The 19251-nt window shown below is 39.9% G+C and overlaps 1 protein-coding gene across 5 annotated transcripts in view; it reads right to left on the reverse strand.

Moving 5' to 3' along the window:
* usp6nl (USP6 N-terminal like) overlaps nucleotides 1-19251 on the reverse strand; it is a 233461-nt gene that overhangs the window by 105600 nt on the left and 108610 nt on the right. The window lies entirely within an intron of this gene.

Raw genomic sequence — 19251 nt, forward strand, 5'->3', positions numbered from 1 at the left:
TGCAAACAGCTACTTGAAGCCACAGGTGCGAGCTGAGTGACCAGTGAGGACCAAATGGAATAAGCTACCCCAGAATGGACACAATGAGTCCCTCCAGCAATGGTGCTACTCCTCCAAGGACATTGCATAAAAGGGATGAATTTCTCTGTTGATATCTATTTAGGAACTAAATCACAGTTTTTTTGTACTGTAATTCGTAGTGTTCTAACTTGTTCTGATTTTTGTTTAAATACACAATTGGTTACTCAGTTAAATGGTAGTTTGTCTTTTTAAATACCGTTTCAACTATTTCAATAAAACTTCAGCTAATTGGGGCAGCTGCTTAATTGGGCAAAAAAGTATTGGTCGCAATGTATTCCAATTAACCAAAATCCATTGTATTTTGAATCAGCTGCTTTCTCTCAAATAATATACTCCTGCAAGTGGCTAACCTGCTACACCTGTCCATACACCTTCTCCCTTCAGGACTCCAAACAGTCCTTCCAGGTAAGGCAACACTTCACCTGTGAATCTGTTGGGGTAGCCTATTGAGTCTGGTGCTCCTGATACAGCTTCCTCCACGTTGGGTGACTGCTTTGTCAAGCACCTCAGCTCCAACCACCACAAGCGTAATTTCCAAAAGTGGCCAAAAATTTTAATTCTGATTTCCATTCCTGCTCCAACCTGTCAGTCCAAGTCTTCTTGTGTCAAGATGAGGCCACCCTCAGGGTGGAGGAGCAACACTTTATATTCCATCTGGGGATGGAACCAGCCTCCAACTTGATGGCATGAATATTGATTTCTCCTTTCAGTAATCTAACTTCTCCCCATTCCTCTATTCCCAACTCTGACCTTTTACCTCTTCTCACCTGCCTATCACTTCCTCTTGGATCCCCTCCTCCCACCCTTTCTCCCTCCTCTCCTTCTATCACTCTCCTCTCCTATCAGATTTCATCTCCTCCAGTCCTTGACCTTTCCCACCCACTGGCTTCACCTATCAGCTTCTAGCTAGCCTCCTTCCACTTCCTCTCCACCTTTTTATTCTGGCGTCTTCCTCTCTCAGTTCTGAAGAAGGGTCTCTGCTCGAAGCATCAGCTGCTTATTCATTTCCATAGACACTGCCTGACCTGTTGAGTTCCTCCAGCATTTTGTGTTGCTTTTAATTTCCAGAATCTGCAGACTTTCATGTTTCATGGCTGGCTCTCCCATCCATTCTGCTCTCCAATGGACATTAAATTGGACTACATCTGTGGCAACGATATACTCGGTGTGAGTACAGAAACGGATGGAATCCCAGACGTCGCCATTCAGCTGCTTATATTATGTAACAGATTTTCCCCCGAGCCATCAGACTACCAACCTACTGACCTCTGTTGTGCCTATTGCCTTGTTTATTATTTGTTGTAATGCCTGCACTGTTCTGTGTATTCTATGCAGTCCTGGGTAGGTCTATAGTCTAGTGTAGTTTTTGTGTTGGTTTACGTAGTTCAGTGTAGTTTTTGTATTGTTCATGTAGCACCATGGTCCTGAAAAATATTGTCTCATTTTTACTGTGTACTGTACCAGCAGTTATAGTTGAAATAACAATAAAAGCAACTTGAACTTGATAATTTACTTAAATAAACCAAGCATATTTGATACTGAATCATGACTGCCACAACCTAACTGCAGTTATCCACATATTATGCTTGTATACCAGCCCGAGACAATTTAGATACAAGTTTCCTGTATTCCTTTAGCCAACCCAATTGATAGTTGAACTCTTCCTCTGAAACAAAAATATTGTTAATGGATGTCAGAGCTTCAACTTGCTGATTGTACATCATGTGGGAGAAGGATACAACCAAAATCTGGTAAACATAGAAATTTTATAAAAGAATCACATGATGAAATACTAGATTTAATATTTCAGTAACAACCAGTTAACCCATACATTATTAAACTCAACTAAATTAAAGGAAATTATGTTCTGAAAATCATTTTCCTGTTTTCCTATATTTTTTTATATAAGCAAAAATATGTTCTTACAATAATGGAACAAAGAATATTTTAACACAGAATGGTAAAAATAGGAAACCTGCCAAATTGTATGTCTGGTTTCCATTTCATTCTGTACACAAAGAATAGGATTCAGTCTTCCTTATGAGCAATATGCTTGAACTTGCAGTACTTTTGGCTCATTATTACAGTACATGTATTTAATCTAATATTGACCAAAAACACTACTTTACATTACTCCTATGCACAGCCAAACAAAGCAGAAAAGACGATTACTGCTGTAGGTAAATTTTAGAAATTGGCATAATCTGTATGTGTAGCAATCTCCTTCAGAACAAAAGAAAATGCATCAAAGAACAAATCATGTCTGTTCCTTCTGTGAGGGGCAATATCCATGCCGAAAGTTTAAAAAGGGAAAGGTTAAAGTTACAATAATCATACCCTTCAGAATTATCTGTGCCAGGTTCACATTCACATTACCATTAAAATACTAACACTGAAAAAGCTAGGGGAGGGTGATCTTCAATGAGAGTTTTGGTTTTATTCTAATGAGTCCAGGGCACTACCCCTAACGTCATCTGACTGGCACCTACACAGTAATGACAGCCTCAACCCGACTCAAAAACATCCACGTTCGCTCCTGAAAAATAACTAAATTTATTGTTTCTGTGATGGTGATAGCTTCCAGTTGGAAAGATTGTGGGTTAAGATTTAATGCCATAATGATTCAACCCAGAAAACTGCATTCCTCACAATTCGTAGCATTTGAGAAAAGGTCCTGTAAGTAATCTGGGTGCAGCTGGAGGATGTGTTGGATGTTCAAGACTCCACCAATTCATTCAACAGCAACTCCAATGACCAAATACCAAACTTCCTTCATTATCAATTAAAATCTGAGCTATTATTTTGGTGTCAAATTCCTTCTGATCAAACTGCTTAATTTAAAGAAACTAGAGATGGACATAGCCTGGTGTTACACAAAATGACTGCTGTCAGTTTGTTCTGAAGATATATGCTGCTGTACCATTTTTAAAAAGTGTCAAAGACTCTGGTGTAGAAGATGTAATTTATGAGAAGAAAGTAGGGGCTATGCTTGGAGAAAATTTGCAGCAGTTTTACATTTGTTTGGCTTTTATGAAAGCATGATATGGAAGGCTGAGAATGGATGAGGAATTAGACAACAAAAGAGCTGACAAAACAGAAGTAGGTGTCAATGCATATGTGACCTGCCAAATGGCAGAAAACAAAGTTCATCTTAGATTCATGGTTTTGAATGTGACAGTCCAGACACCTGCAGAGAAGATAACGGTTCTATCATTTAATGGCACCATACAAGAGAAAGGAATATCACTTTCAGGCTCTCAGCAATGCAGAGATACTTTGCAAACACTGCAGCAGTTCAGACTCCAACAGTTCACTCCTGCTTCCTCAACGCCAATTCAGAACTGGTATTCACGATGGCCTAGTCAGCAATACTCACATGGAAAGAATGACCCTTTCTAAAATAAACTGGCAATCTCAAAAATACCTGAAATTACCCACTCTCAAATGTTTATCCAGATCAATATGAAATTCTTTTCACAATCAACTGATTCCGCTACTTCCAAAAACACTGTGTCCAAACCCCCAACATCTATTGGATAAACTAACGACAGATTTAAACTCTGAATACATTCCTATTTACATATAAAACATGGTCTTCTAATTCTGGAATAAATGAGAATTTTGCATGTATTCGAATTGAATTCATTCAATGAAGAGCCATGAATATTTGAACACTTAATCAGAATCCCATAAGAAAATTAAGCTCTTCGAATTGTTACATTACAACTAAAGCTGACCAAGAATCTATTCAGGCCCCCATCCTCTTCAGCATTCAAACGAGTAACAATTCATAATAATACCTTGTTTCACTTTCTACCTAACCACTTCTTTAAATCCTCCACAATGTTGTCTAACTATATGCTCAACATCTTTTTAATCAAACAACAGAATTGTATTTTCCAAAGCCAACAATCCCCTGACATACAGCATTTTCTCTAGGCATATAAATCTATATCTCCATGTTCCATGATTCCAGCTTCTTCAATACATTTGATTTAATTCACTTACTTGATCCCTGAGCCTAGAACTTCTCTTACTAAATTGCTCTTGAACGTTTGGAATCATAAGTTGTACAAATCACCATTCACATGAAAGTATTTTACACAGTGGCAGTGGGCAAGGGAAATAACCAGATCAATTAATTAAATAAATAAAAACCTCTGGATTTATAATTCATGTTAAATAACCTTTGCCAATCTGAAAACTTGGAATTTGAAACTGTGGTCATTTGCAAAACGAATCATACAAAAAAGATACTAAATCCTGAATATTACTATCATTGTTGTATTTTTATTTTTTCTCAGCTCAAACTGGTCAAACCTGAGGTACAGGCATAGCCAAGCACACTCATTTCTCAACAGCTAAGAACTTTCAGATCATTCTAATAGTGTTCCAAATCTACTCTTTTTTTTATAAAAAAAACTGACAAACCAATGCAGAAAGCAAAAAAATTATCATCCCAGACAAAATTTATATAAAAAATTACAGTGCCTAGGACTTGCACAACACTGTATATCCTTAGAAGGTTTCTGACTGCTGTGTAATTTTCTTAATATATCCGTTATTCCGCTTTGTCCTTCTGTCCAAGGTAATATTAATCTAATTACATTCCATTTATTATAGTGTTTTCTAAAATTTGTCATTTCAGTTCCTATTTTCCTTTGTAAACTTTTCAGATCAGTTCCGGTCCAAGATATTATGCCAAAAGAATACATTCATACAGGTACAGTATTATATTTTTATTATATCTTTACTACTGAGTTCTGTTTGGCAGATTTTCTTAAGCCTTGAAGTAATATCCTTGCTGGTAGGTTTGCTAGCATGGTTCGGGAGGGTTTAAACTAATTTGCAAGGGGGATGGGACCCGGAGCGATAGAGCAGTGAAAGAAGTGCATGGAGTAAAACCAGATCTAACATATAGAGAGGCTTTGAGGAAAGAGCAGCAGAATAAAGGGTATAAAGGTAGTAAGGAAGAAGGGCTAAAGTGTGTATACTTCAATGCAAGAAGCATCAGGAACAAAGGTGATGAACTGAGAGCTTGGATACATACATGGAATTATGATGTAGTGGCCATCACGGAGACTTGGCTGGCACCAGAGCAGGAGTGGATTCTCAATATTCCTGGAATTCAGTGCTTTAAAAGGGATGGGGGGGGAGGGGAGGAGGGGTGGCATTACTGGTCAGGGATACTATTACAGCTGCAGAAAGGGTGGGTAATGTAGCAGGATCCTCTTTTGACTCTGCTGGGGGTATTCTATAGGCCACCTGGTAGCAGCAGAGATACTGAGGAGCAGATTGGGAGGCAGATTTTGGAAAGGTGCAAAAAATAACAGGGTTGTTATCATGGAGGACTTTAACTTCCCTAATATTGATTGGCACTTGATTAGTTCCAAGGGTTTAGATGGGGCAGAGTTTGTTAAGTGTGTCCGGGATGGATTTCTGTCACAGTATGTTGACAGGCCGACGAAGGGGAATGCCATACTACATCTAGTGTTAGGTAACAAACCGGGTCAGGTCACAGATCTGTCAGTGGGTAAGCATCTGGGGGACAGTGATCACCACTCCCTGACCTTTAGCATTATCATGGAAAAGGATAGAATCAGAGAGGATAGGAAAATTTTTAATTGGGGAAGGGCAAATTATGAGGCCATAAGGCTAGAACTTGCGGGTGTGAATTGGGATGATGTTTTTGCAGGGAAATGTACTATGGACATGTGGTCGATGTTTAGGGATATCTTGCAGGATGTTAGGGATAAATTTGTCCCGGTGAGGAAGATACAGAATGGTAGGGTGAAGGAACCATGAGTGATAAGTGAAGTGGAAAATCTAGTCAGGTGGAAGAAGGCAGCATACATGAGGTTTAGGAAGCAAGGATCAGATGGGTCTATTGAGGAATTATAGGGTAGCAAGAAAGGAGTTTAAGAAGGGGATGAGAAGAGCAAGAAGGGGGCATGAGAAAGCCTTGGTGAGTAGGGTAAAGGAAAACCCCAAGATATTCCTCAATTATGTGAAGAACAAAAGGATGAGAGGAGTAAAGGTAGGACCGATTAGAGATAAAAGTGGGAAGATGTGCCTGGAGGCTGTGGAAGTGAGCGAGGTCCTCAATGAATACTTCTCTTTGGTATTCACCAATGAGAAGGAACTTGATGACAATGAGGACAATATGAGTGAGGTTGATGTTCTGGAGCATGTTGATATTAAGGGAGAGCAGGTGTTGGAGTTGTTAAAATACATTAGGACGGGTAAGTACTCAGGGCCTGACTGAATATTCCCCAGGCTACTCCACGAGGTAAGGGAAGAGGTTGCTGAGCCACTGGCTAGGATCTTTATGTTCTCGTTGTCCACAGGAATGCTACCGGAGGATTGGAGGGAGGCAAATGTTGTCCCCTTGTTCAAAAAAGGTAGTAGGGATAGTCTGGGTAATTATAGACCAGTGAGCCTTACGTCTGTGGTGGGAAAGCTGTTGGAAAAGATTCTTAGAAATAGGATCTATGGGCATTTAGAGAAACATGGTCTGATCAGGGACAGTCAGCATGGCTTTGTGAAGGACAGATTGTGCCTATCAAGCCTGATAAGAGTTCTTTGAGGAGGTGACCAGCATATAGATGAGGGTAGTGCAGTGGATTTGATCTACATGGATTTTAGTAAGGAATTTGACAAGGTTCCACACGGTAGGCTTATTCAGAAAGTCAGAAGGCATGGGATCCAGGGAAGTTTGGCCAGGTGGATTCAGAATTGGCTTGCCTGCAGAAGGTAGAGGGTTGTGGTGGAGGGAGTATATTCAGATTGGAGGGTTGTGACCAGTGGTGTCCCACAAGGATCTGTTCTGGGACCTCTACTTTTTGTGATTTTCATCAACAACCTGGATGTGGGGGTAGAAGGGTGGGTTGGCAAGTTTGCAGATGACACAAAGGTTGGTGGTGTTGTAGATAGTGTAGAGGATTGTCAAAGATTGCAGAGAGAGATTGATAGGATGCAGAAGTGGGCTGAGCAGTGGCAGATGGAGTTCAACCTGGAGAAGTGTGAGGTGGTACAATTTGGAAGGACAAACTCCAAGGTAGAGTACAAAGTAAATGACAGGATACTTGGTAGTGTGGAGGAGCAGAGGGATCTGGGGGTACATGTCCACAGATCCCTGAAAGTTGCCTCACAGGTAGATAGGGTAGTTAAGAAAGCTTATGGGGTGTTAGCTTTCCTAAGTCGAGGGATAGAGTTTAAGAGACGCGATGTAATGATGCAGCTCTATAAAACTCTAGTTAGGCCACACTTGAAGTACTGTGTCCAGTTCTGGTCACTTCACTATAGGAAGGATGTGGAAGCATTGGAAAGGGTACAGAGGAGATTTACCAGGATGTTGCCTGGTTTAGAGAGTATGGATTATGATCAGAGATTAAGGGAGTTAGGGCTTTACTCTTTGGAGAGAAGGAGGATGACAGGAGACATGATAGAGGTGTACAAGATATTAAGAGGAATAGACAGAGTGGACAGCCAGCGCCTCTTCCCCAGGGCACCACTGCTCAGTACAAGAGGACATGGCTTTAAGTTGAGGGGAGGGAAGTTCAAGGCGGATATTAGTGTCAGATTTTTCACTCAGAGAGTAGTTGGTGCTTGGAATGCACTGCCTGAGTCAGTGGTGGAAGCGGACACGCTAGTGAAGTTTAAGAGACTACTAGACAGGTACATGGAGGAATTTAAGGTGGTGGGGTTATATGTGAGGCAGAGTTTGAGGGTCAGCACAACACTGTGGGCCGAAGGGCCTGTAATATGCTGTACTATTCTATGTTCTATACTCAGTCAAAATTCTTCCTTTCATCACACTATGATCTTATTTTCTTTGCTTGCAGATATTCCATCATTTGTTGCATTGTATCCAGCTGCTCTGTTTTAAACTCAACTGTTTAAACTATTGTACCTTTATGTTTAATATCCTGCACTTATCTAGTCCAAAATTGATGGTTATATGTTTAGAAAATTATTACACCATTTGAATTAAATACTTTAGCTTTACTGATTAAGGAGTGATATACATATATATATACACACACACATACATATGTGTATGTGTGTGTGTGTGTGTACATATAAAAAAATTTTAAAACTTCAAGTTGTGTATAGGTGTGTCCTGGTATAATTCGTTTGGTAGTCTCTGATTCGATACCCGATTTTTGTCCGATTCAGTAAATTAGAGAGCAGGTTTAAAGCAAGACAACACCACAGTGGGCTTCAAGAGACCCCCTGGAAAATGCCTTGATTTATTCTGACTGGTTTTCTTTCTTGATCATTAATACATAAGGTGATTATAGTACACCAATGCTTCGTCAGATATTGTCAAAATTTCACAAGTATTGGGTGCAGTTTATCTATATTAAAAACTTCTATTAACCATGAGTGTGGCACAGAATCAAATGCTTTTTGGCAGTCAACATTATAACAACATGAAAGATTTCTGCTTTCCCATCAGGCTTGATTTAGTATTATAGAATTTATTATCAGGTTTCCTTTATATCCTTCCATACCTTTAGGGCATCCTCTCTGCTCTTCCCACAAGTATAATGTTGTTTAACTAAGTGAGTGGTGATTAGTTACAAGATGCATGATGTTACGGTTTATATACAGTATAGTTTTGATGGGCCATTTGCACTTTCCCCTTTAAACAAGAGATATGTTTTACCTTCTGTCAAAAATTTGGGCACTTTTTCAGTTATAATAAAATTGTTGATATGTATTAATAAGTACAGGAGAAGGCAATTAAATTTTTTATGCCAATAATTATGAATATTATCACTGCCAGAACTTTTCCAGTTATAGATAATCTTTCTAACCACTTTTAGCATATCCATTGTAACTTCAGGTGATTACATATCTTCAGTTGTGTGAATGTTCTTTTTTCTTCCTAATCCTGCTTGCTTCTTGATTGTGCATTGCCCTGCTGATTGTCTCTGTGTTTGTTGGTAATTCTGTCCTAGGGTTGGTGACATTTTGGTGTGTTGAATTTAGCTTTAATATCCTGTATAACCATTTTTCCATGTTCCTGAACTGAAAATTCTGATTTCTTCGTCTTGTACATTTCATGTATCTATTTAGTCTGGCTTTGTATGCAACAAGTTTTTACTTTAGTATATCTATAAGTTCTACTATACCTTTGTTAGGTTGATCATATCTTGTATGGATCTTATATTTCATTAGCTTTTCTCTTACTTTTTTTTTGCTCGGGTTATCTATTTTATACTCCATTTGTGGGCTATTCCTGCTCATTAGGTTTCAATAATGATTCTTAATCTCTTCTACCATACTGGAGTTCTCATTTCATAACTCAGTTTTGCGTTTCTATTAATGAGTGCCTCCATTCTGGGGCCACTTGCACTGTACTGCTGTTAATAGCTCTTCAAATGTTTCAAGTTTTCCTAAATATTGTAGTAATAGAATATTGCTGCCAGTATTAACAAATTTTGATGAAGTGGTTTGTTTTGGTATGTAGGGTCTTTTTGTTAGGTCAGTGCCATGCATTCTGTTAGTATCACATTAAGTGTTAGGATAATTTTGTCTGTAAACTCAGTTTTGTCATCGGCATTCTGTAGAGGTTCTACATCTGTGTAGTTGCTATTACCATCGATTATTATTATTGTCGTCACATACACAACGGTCCATGGAAAAGCTTGAATACTGTTCATACAGATCAAGGCATTACACAGTACATTGAGGTAGTACATGATAAAATATGTTGCAGAATGAAGTCTAACAACTCCTCCAATTCAATCCTGGAGATTAACTGATTTCCTCAAATAGACACATGGAAGTTGTTAAAGATTTCTTGACTTGCTTACATAAAAAAATGTGCCCATGAAAATGTAAATGCATGTCATGAAGTCAGAGAAGTACAGCACAGAAACAGCCCATTTAATCCATGCTAAAACCACTTAAACTCCCATTGATCTGCAACAGGACCACAGCCCTCCACACCCATACCATTCATGTACCTATCCTAACTTCTCTTAAACATTTACATTGAGCTCATGTGCACCTCTTGTGCTAGCACGTCATTCCACACTCTCACGCACTCTGAGTGAAGAAGCTTCCCTCATGCTCCCCTTAAACTTCTCACCTTTCACCCTTAAACCATGACCTTTGGTTGTAGTCCCACCCAACCTCAGTGGAAAAGGCCTGCTTGCATTAACCCTATCGCTGTCCTTCATAATTTTGAATATTTCTATTTAATCTCCTCTCAATCTTTTACGTTCTAAGGAATACAGTCCTAACTTATTCAACCTGGTTTACAACTCTGGTACTCCACACCCGGCAACAGCCTTGCAAATTTTCTCTGTACACCTTCAACCTTGTTTTCATCTTTCCTGTAGGTAGGTGACCAAAAATACAGAAAATATTCCAAATTAGGCCTCACTAACATCTTATAAAATTTTAACATAATATCCAATCTCCTGTACTCAATACATTAGTTCAAGGCGGCCAATATGCAAAAGCTTTCTTTATGGCCCTATCTACCTGTGACACCACTCAACAAATTATGGATGAGTAATCCCAGACCCTTTGTTTTATCACACTCCTCACTGCCCTACCATGCACTGTGTAAGATCTACCCTGTTTGGTCCTACCAAAGTAGAAAACTTCACACTTGTCTGCATTACATTCCATCTATGATTATTCAGCCCATTTTCCCAGCTGACGCAGATCCCTCAGCAAGCCATGATAGCCTTCCTCACTATCCTCTACACCCCCAATCTTGGTGTCATCTGCAAATTTGCTGATCCAGTTAACCACGTGTTATCTAGACCATTGCTATAAATGAAAAGTAACAAATAACCTAGCACACCAAAAGTTACAAACCTCCAGAGAGGCAACCCTCTATTACCAGTCTTTGGCTTCTCCCACAAAGCCAATATCTTACCCAATTTACTACTCTACATGAATACCAAGTGAATGAACCTTTTTGACCAATCTCCCAAGCAGGAGGTTGTCTTGTCAAATGCCTTGCTAAAGTCTATGTAGACAACATCCTCTGCCTTGCCTTCCTCCACTTTCCTGGTAACTTCCATGAAAAACTCTTTAAGATTGGTTAGACTTGCCCTGCCACACACAAAGCCATGCTGACAATCCTTAATCAGTCACTGTCTGTACACATACTTAAATATCTGTTCCTTTAGAATACCTCTCAATAATTTTCCCATAAGTGATGTCAGACTTAACGCCCTTTATTTTCCTGGTTTATGGTTAAAGCCTTGTTTAAACAGCAGAACAAAACTGGCTATCTGCTAATCCTCTGGTACGTCTCCTGTCGCTAAGGATGATTTAAGTATCTCTGCTAGAGCCCCGGCAATTTCTGTACTTGCCTCCCATAGGGACTGAAGGGCTCCACATTTGGATTACCATTCTGGTTTTCCAGAGGACCGATTTTGTCCCATGCAATCCTTTTGCTCTTAACGGGGCCCTAGCAGAGTTATTTAAATCATCCTTAGCGACAGGAAAGCAAGAGTGTTTTCCTTCACCTTACTAGACCAGATTCATGCCTTCTGTTAGTCCTTTTGATTTCTTTCTGAAGTGTTCTCTTGCATTTCTCATACTCCATAAGCACCTCATTTGTTTGTACCTGCTCTGCACCTCCCATTTCCTCTTAATCAGGACCTCAATATCTCCTGAAAACCAAGGTTCAATACACTTGTTAACTTTACCTTTTATTCTGACAGGCACATACAAGCTTCGAACTCTCAAAATTTCACTTTTGAATGCCTTCCACTTACCAAGTACATCTTTGCCAGAAAACAGCTGGTCCCAATCCACACTTGCCAGATCATTTCTGATACCACCAAAATTGGCCTTTCTCCAATTTAGAATCTCAACCCGTGTTGACCTATCTTTTCCCATATTTACTTTGAAACTAATGGCATTGTGGTCACTAGATGCCAAGTCTTCCCCGAGACAAACTTCTGTCACACCCTGTCTCATTCCCTAATAGCAGATCCAGCCAATATTGCACACTATCACAAACTGATGAAGGAAACTTTCCTAAACACATCTGACAAACTCTATCTCATCTAGTCATTTTACAGTAAGGGATTCCCAGTCAATATGTGGAAAGTTAAAATCACCTACTCTAACAACGTGTTTCTTGCAGCAGTCGGTGATCTCTTTACAAATTTATTCTTCTAAATTCCTGGGACTGTTGGGTGGTCTGTAATTAGGGCCCATTAACCATTCTTATTTCTCAGTTCCACCCATAATGCCTAACTAGATGAGTTCTCCAGTCTGCCTGATGGAACACTGCTGTGACATTTTCCCTGACTGGTAACACCACCCCTTCTCCTTTAATCCCTCCCTCCGTCATGTCTAAAACAACGGAACACCAGAATACTGAGCTGTCAGTCCTGTCCCTCCTGCAACTGAGTCTCCCTAATGGCTACAATTTTAGAATTTCAGGTGTTGATTCATGTCCTGAGCTCATGTGCCTTTCCTAATTATTTCATTGAAATATACGCAGCTCAACACACTAGTCACACCATGTTCAACCTTCTGATTCCTGACTTTGTCTGAGGTTTTAACAACATGTCTCCACAACCTCTCCACTATCTGTTCTGGCACTCTGCTTTCCATACCCCTGCAACTCTAGTCTAATATATTTAAAAAGATCAAGGTTGCCCAATTTTGTTAGCAGTAGTAGAACCAGCCACACAAATTGCAGTTGTTTTTGACAAACACATGGCTGGAAAACAAAAACCCATCAGTGAAAATCTGCAATTAAATCATTGAGAAACACATTAGATTGTGCATGAGCCTTCCACAAAAATGACATCTGCATGCAACTCTGCAGTGGGCGGGATATTGTGGGAGACATGAAACAAGAACTGTGAAAACATTCTGAAAGGTTACATTCTGTCTGATTCAGCTACAACTTGCAGTTCTTCTCTGTCTAACCACTACTTCCTATAATAGTTGTGTTTTAATACTGTAGATTTCACTTCAGGTAGACAAAAGTTTCACTTCAGATTAGATTGAGAGACTGATAATATTTGTACTGCTTCTGGTCGTTTACTGCCATCAATAACAATGCGCATGAATATTTTTGAAAATTATCAATCATTGGAGTGCTATTTTTGCTCTCATGCATTCTTTCACTGATCAAGCCCATCTCTTAATTCAGTCATTATAAACTCAAATATACAAAGCAAGATAAAGCTAACAATTCTTCAAATTGACAAGAAGAGTAACATGCTAAATTAATTACTTTCCCAAGATATTCACAAGGCTTAACACATAAATTCCAACAGATAATTTAAAACTGTAATGCACTAAACAATCTGATAGGGATTTAAATATAACCCTGGAGTTTAATGAAATTATGAGAATGTTGATAAAAACTGGAGAATAGTTGAGTCAGACAATGCAGCAAAACAATGGAACTGCGAACAGTAATGAAAACATAACACTTAAGAGACTAAGAAAACAATGGATCTCTTGTCCAACTAGAATTCAATTAAAAATCATGTTGGTAAAAAAGATTACAGTTATCTCTACAATTGTTTAATATATAAAAAACTAACTTAGCCTCTGTTATAAGTTGACTCAAGACACAGTGAATTAAGTTCAGTGTAATGTAAGGTAGAAATGTACGAAATTAATAATTTGAGTTTGTTACGTAGACCAGACTGCCTAGAGAACTAATGTTGTAATCTCTATTTTTATAATAATGACCTAGAACTGTCAGATCAAGAAACTGGATTTTGAAATTCAATATAATTTGCTTACATTCAGGAACAAGTACAGTACACTGCATGAAGCAGTGCAACCAAAATCAGTACCTCAGAAGAGCTAAACTTAACAATGGTTCAAACAATGACAGGTGATACCTAACAGATGTGTATAAAACAGGAAGGAAAAACAGCAATTTTTAAATTTTATGAATGACACTGAACTAGTCAAGGATTATTTTAAAAGAGAGGCAGGCAGCTTCTGTGATAGCTAAATACTTTATCTTTCCTTGTGAGATTTACAGAAGCTGAATTTAGTCCCAGAAACTGTTAGTACCTTGATGTAGTGTTTCATAGCCTGATTCTGTTCAACAAGGGGCAAAAATTTCTGGATATCGATATGTTTACATGGGTATGCATTGTAATTTCAGTATAATCATTCCAACATGAAGCTGGCTTACCACCTAACATAGAGCTAGAGTCAAACAGGTTAAGAGGCTCTTCAGCCCAGTGAGTTCACGCAGATCCTCAAACGCACCTTTATACGAATCCTACACTGACATGTTTTATTCTCCCCACTTACCTCCACTCAGATGCTACCACTCACCTACAGAATAGGGGTGATTAACAGTGGCCAACTGACCTACCAACCAGCCTGTCTTTGAAATACAAGAAAATGGAGCAACGAAGAGAATATGCATGCTTGACACAAGAGCACTAGAAGTCAGCATACCACCCAAATCAGTAAGGCTACAAAGAGGCAACTTTACCAGCTACCTCACAGTGCCACCTGAAATGGAAAAACCTCCACAGATCTTGCAGTATCTCTGAAGAGAGAAATAGTGTTATCAGTTCAGGTCATATGTGGCATTATGCACATACCCCACTGTTTTGACAAAGGATCTTCAACCCAAAATGTCAACTACTTTTCTTTCCACAGATGCTGTCTGACCTGCAGAGTCCTTCCTGAAATTTCTGTAGTTTTATGATTTTTAGTCCAGGTTCTCACAGCGCCATCAGCTCACAGCTATGCTCAATCTCTCTATCTCATTGGATATGTGATAGCAGGAATCTGTATATTCTCTAGCAATCAACAATAAGCAATAAACTATCATTTCATTTAAGTTACTGTTATTTTTTGAAAGGGATACTTGTTTTCATCAAGTAGGTGGTAATGTTTTTGATAAATTAGTGGAAAATAAAACTTAATGAATAAAGACACACACTCTACTGGTGTGTGCTCAGTAGCAGAGTAAACAGTCAATATTTCAATCCTTCATCAGATCTGGAAAGGGCAGAAGCTAGAATAAGATTCCTCCAGCATTTAGTATTTTGTTGGCACTCTTCTGTCTTGAAAGGCAGTGGTTAGCACAAGAGGAAAGTCAACTCGTAGTGGTGCAACTCCTGGAGTGGCTGAGGAATCCCACTCTGGAGTGACAATCCCTTCCACACTGGCTACAGGGTGAAGGAAGACAGGATCTGATTAGAGCAGCCCTCTCCTTTCACCAAACCAGCTCATTGATGCGGGTACTTTCTGCTCTTTTGCATGCCTTTTCAAACTGCCAGACTCCAGGCAGCTCGGTCGTCTGATACGTCTTCCCAGTTTTTCACATCTATGTTGACCAGCTTTAGATCTTTTTTGCAGACGTTCTTGATGTGAAGCTATGGCCAACCAGCTGGGCGTGTACTTTCTGCCAGCTGCCCATACAGCAACAGGTCTTTTGGGATTCAACAACAGTCCATTTGCCTGACATGTTCTAACCATCCCAGCCACCTCTGGCTGAGGAGGACAAAGATGCTGGGGATGTCTGTAAGTTGCAAGATGACTGTATTAGTGGCTCTGTCCTGTTAAGGTAGCGAATCTGAATCAGAGCAGATGAAAGCTTGTATGGAATCAGATTTCCACATCACCTGCAATGCCTTTCAGTGTATGTATAAATTGGTTGAAGGAAAACAATCATTTAGAAGTAATTCTTCCCCAACCCCTTGTCAAAAGGGATAAGAAAATCTTGAAAATTATAAACTCTTGCAAAACACACTCCAGGTTATTATTTTCATCTTGCATGGAGACAAAATTTACATGGCAGTGTACAGCAATATTAAGGCACTATCTACACTACTGACAGAACTGTTTAATTTGCAACTTTTCAAACTTCTTTGGTCTGCACTTAACAGAATTTTTGTCTGTTTCATAGGAAAAGGCCTTTCAGCCCACAATGTTGTGTCAAACCAATTAAATTACTAATCAAATGGGCAACAAAACTAATCCACAATGGGAGGTAGGAATAGGTGCAAAAGAATTGAAATTTACCGAAGACGGTGGAACGCTGTTGAGAAGCCGACCAGATAATCGTGGCATCAGGAATAAAATCACCTGGCACTCATGATGGCTGCCTCCATACCAACTCAGCTGCAGACTCTTGCAGGTCCTCTTTTGGAGCTGTCCTGAGTCCCAGTAGGACCCACGGAGATGATTATGCCAACATTCATCCACCACAGAATCTCTCAGAGCAGCCTTTAAGGAGCAGCAAAAGAGTTTGCGTGGGCCACTGGACTGTGGGTGACGTGCTGTGATGTAGCCCGAGGTTCTGGGCCATCGCAGTCCAGACATCTGATATGAGTTGAGGACCATGGTCAAAGGGATATCAGATGAGGTGCCAAACTGAACAACCCATGTGATGATTAACGCCTGAGTTATGTTGTGGTTGTCATTGATGCTAGTGGGACTACTCTGGCCAGCTGGTGGTATGGGCACCATGATAAGGAGGTGCAAACTGCAGGACGTGGAGTGGGGATGGAGAAAGAGGACCTACAAGGCCCACACTTACATGGTCAAACCATCATTCTGGGACCTCAAAAGGTTCCAGTGGGGCCTAACATGGAAGATGAATTCTGGTGATTTCTCAGGAGAGACAGCATGTGGTCCATTAGTTCCAACCGTTTAGCATCACCAAGGCCGGGCAAGGAGGTCAACTGCTTTGCACACTCAAACTCTGATAGTACCAAAGTCTGTAAAAGGTGAGTTTTCAGTTATCGCTATCTATCGTGTTTAGGCAGGCATTCAAGGGGATTCATCACTCTCGCAGTTGTGGAGTTCCCAAGCGGCACCACCACGTGGTAGAATTTTGAGTTGTTGGCGGTGATTCCTTGCAGCACTAACTGGGCCCTGGCTTGTACAGATCAAGCAACGGCATTTTACTCCCAAAACTTCAGTAGTTTCAAAGCAACTGTGTTGGCCGACAGGTTCAATAACTCTGTAATCATCTTACAGCAGCTGGGTCACCAAGGTCAATTTACAAATAAAATGGCATACAGCACTTTATGTTTAAGAAAAGCCATAACAACTCATTTATTGTACTCCAAACTCTGAAGACAAAGCACAATAAAAATACTTTATGTAATTACGTCACCACATCAGACTAGAACCCCAACTCAATGTCAGTGGTTGTGAATTATTCCACCAATTACATTACCCTACTTCACCAACACCCTAGCAGTTCATGGTATTACCACACAGCTCTGAGGGCTTAGAATGGATCCAAACTTTATGAGGAAGTTACATGTTCTTCACAGCACTTCGAGAGACTACCCAAAAGTTGTGCATTAAACAGTCATGGAACTGACTGAGTGGCAATGACCTCTTCCAACTCGCGACCTGCATGACCAACAACAATACTCATAAAGCAATCTGTACAACAACCATACAGGCTGCAGACAAGTTTAGGCATATTGAATACATTAAAATATATGCAGTCAATCGAGATCTATTAATGTAAATAGTGTAATTTCTGTCTGAAAACTTTCTACCAAGATGCCTATTTTCATGTTACTGCAGAATGAAAGGCAGATAGTGCTTCAAACTGCTTTTTCATTTTGTTTTCAGAAAATACCTACCAACATGGTAGATAGAACGATTACTGCATAGTTGGACTGCCTGCCTTGTTAAAGGAAATAAGTTTTAAACAAGACTTGAACCTAACAGGCAGAGCTCATGGGAGAATATACTGATAATATTGGGATTTCAAATTAATAAAATGAAATCCAGCCTGTATCATCAGTAAAATATCAGAACAAGTCGAGTCTGGTACCAGAACCTGAATGGTGTGCAACACACAAAAATTGCTGGAGGAAGTCAGCCAGTCAGGCAGCAGCTATGAAAAGGAATAGAGTCAATGTTTCAGGCAAAGATCTTTACACTTTTTTGAACATGCACACCTGCACCAGTCCCCACCCCAGGGTGGAGACCATGTTACAAGCGACACTGTCACAGATCTTGGCCAGCCTCCAGCCTCCACCAACTTTTTACTCCCAGTTCCCAGGCACACAATGCCCATGCTTCCGGCAATCCAGCATTGTACTTTTCCTGATCTCACCTCAATCAAAGTTCCCACTGGAAAGGAACAAGAATCTGTTGAAACTATGCTGCCTCCACTCCAGAACTGAAGTCAGCTTCAGCTCAGTAAATTGATAGCTTTCTTTATTATTGTCATCTGCACTAAGGTGCAGTGAAAATTTTTTGTGTGCATGCCATCCAATATGATCATCGTCAGATTAATAAAGAGTACAAGGAAAAAACACTAACAGAATGCAGAGTATGGTGTAGATTTAGAAGAGCAGAATGATTAAAATAGAAGCAATGAATAGATCTCTCAGGAGTAGCTTGCAATTGAATAACCATTCTCCAGTGCTATCTTGTAAATTGTAGGTACAGAGCATTTGTGTATACACTCATTCAGGTACCAAGCTCAAGGTCCTCATTGACATGTTCATAGGTGCATACGAGAGAATGGGCTTTCCAAGACAGGATGGCACTGGTGAGAAACAGTGACACTTTGCCAGCAGTTTACAGACTACGAAGTACATTTAGCCTGCAATTTCCCTTTAAGTAATGTACTTTTGAACCATCTTAACGAACTAGCAACTTCACCATCTTCTGAAGCACTCAGCGGACTTAACTCTCAAGAACACAGGCACAGTACTTTTAAGCGGATGAAGATACATTCCATGGCCAGAAGAGAGAGGGAGGATTCCCAAGCCAGACTAAAACATTGGGGAATGAAAATTCCTCTACACAGTACAGGTGTCTCCCCCACCCTTTACAAAGGTACAGCGTTCCTATGAAACCTTTCTTAAGCCGAAATGGCATAAAGCGAAGAACCATTAATTTATATGGGAAAATTTTTCGCAAAAGCAAAAATCCTCTTTGTAATGTGAAAACAGGTTACTAATGTAGGTCTTTTGTAAAAGTGAAGTGGGGGACACCTGTATCTTGCTAGCAAATGTGCAGTTGCTGGAGAACAAGATTGAAGATCTAAGGTGCAGATTGCTGTATCGGAGGGAAATGAGGGATTGCTGCATTCTGTGTTGCATGACAGTCAGACAAGATTTGGTGATCAGACTCAAGGGCTTCTTGATGCACTGGATGGACCAGACTGCTGATTCATAGAAGGCAAAAGGTGGGAGCCTATGTTTT

The sequence above is a fragment of the Hypanus sabinus genome, chromosome 13 (assembly GCF_030144855.1).
Source record: "Hypanus sabinus isolate sHypSab1 chromosome 13, sHypSab1.hap1, whole genome shotgun sequence".
Lineage (NCBI taxonomy): Eukaryota > Metazoa > Chordata > Chondrichthyes > Myliobatiformes > Dasyatidae > Hypanus > Hypanus sabinus.